This window comes from Pinus tabuliformis, chromosome X, assembly GCF_031772625.1.
Source record: "Pinus tabuliformis cultivar Carrire ecotype Pingquan chromosome X, CPIR1, whole genome shotgun sequence".
Classification (NCBI taxonomy): domain Eukaryota; kingdom Viridiplantae; phylum Streptophyta; class Pinopsida; order Pinales; family Pinaceae; genus Pinus; species Pinus tabuliformis.
Genome location: NC_142308.1, coordinates 1,250,584,621 through 1,250,585,883, shown reverse-complemented (window position 1 = coordinate 1,250,585,883; position 1,263 = coordinate 1,250,584,621). Strand labels below are relative to the sequence as shown.

Sequence of the window (1,263 nt, the reverse complement as noted above, 5' to 3'; positions counted from 1 at the left end):
CTAGAATATATCAGTAATAAGGAGCAGATAGCTGATATTTTCACAAAACCTCTTCCTCGAGAAGCATTCAAACATCTGCGTCAAAAGATGGGGGTTATTTCTTTATTATCACTCAAGTTCATTCATAAAGAAGTAGCAGGATAGGGGGAGTAGTTTGACAGGGGGAGTCCATATGCATCCCTTTGCCATTGATGTCAAAGGGAGATAAAGTAGATTAATATTGCCATCAATAACAAAGGGGGAGATTGTTGGACACAGATTGTCATTGATGCCAATATGGCAATATTCGAGGACCAGAAAGAGACGAGAGGAGCAAACAGAGCCGAAGAAGAGGAGCACACAAAGCCATCGGAGCAGGTGGACAGCGAAGCAGGGGAGCTCTGCGATTCTTTTTTGGTGGGAAGCTGAAGTTGCTTATTCGCGTTTTTGATTCAGGAATACTTGGTTTTTAGAAAACCATGGGTAAAGAGAAGACCCACATCAATATTGTGGTCATAGGACATGTCGACTCTGGTAAGTCCACCACTACTGATCATCTTATTTACAAGCTTGGCGGTATCGACCAGCGTGTGATTGAGCATTTTGAGAAGGAAGCTGCGGAAATGAACAAAAGGTCATTCAAGTATGCCTGGGTTCTTGACAAGCTTAAGGCTGAGCGCGAGCGTGGTATTACTATTGACATTTCTCTCTGGAAGTTTGAGACAACCAAGTATTATTGTACCGTCATTGATACACCAGGCCATCGTGACTTTATCAAGAACCTGGTTACGGGTACATCACAGGCCGATTGTGTTGTTTTGATTATTGATTCTACCACCGGAGGTTTTGAAGCGGGTATTTCGAAGGATGGATGGCAGATACAACACGACGGGCAGATCCAACGGTCGCGAGCAATAACGATGCACGCAGGTTAACGAGCGAGAGGGGTGTACTAAAAGGCAGTTTTGCGGGCTAGCGGTATCCCCCGCACCACCCACGGGAGGATGGAAGTATCTATATATGGCCGCGTGATCCAGTCACAATACCACGCATGGCTGATGAAAATCGCCGCCCCTGCAGGTTAACGCGATCGGGGCTTGCGACTGTTGTTTGATTGTGTGACAGATGGTTAGATGGCGAGGAATAAGCACGATGTTTAACGTGCGAGCAAAAAGGACTGTGACCATTGGATCACGATGATCAACGGCTACGATTGCGAATGCAGCAGAGGCTAATATGGGCGTGATTACATGGGTTTTTGAATAAAATAGAAACGGCGGGGCA

The 1,263-nt window shown here is 45.9% G+C and overlaps 1 pseudogene; it reads left to right on the top strand.

Moving 5' to 3' along the window:
- The first annotated feature begins 418 nt into the window (after positions 1-418).
- On the top strand, positions 419-914 carry LOC149144508 (elongation factor 1-alpha pseudogene; annotated as a pseudogene).
- Positions 915-1,263: the final 349 nt, after the last annotated feature.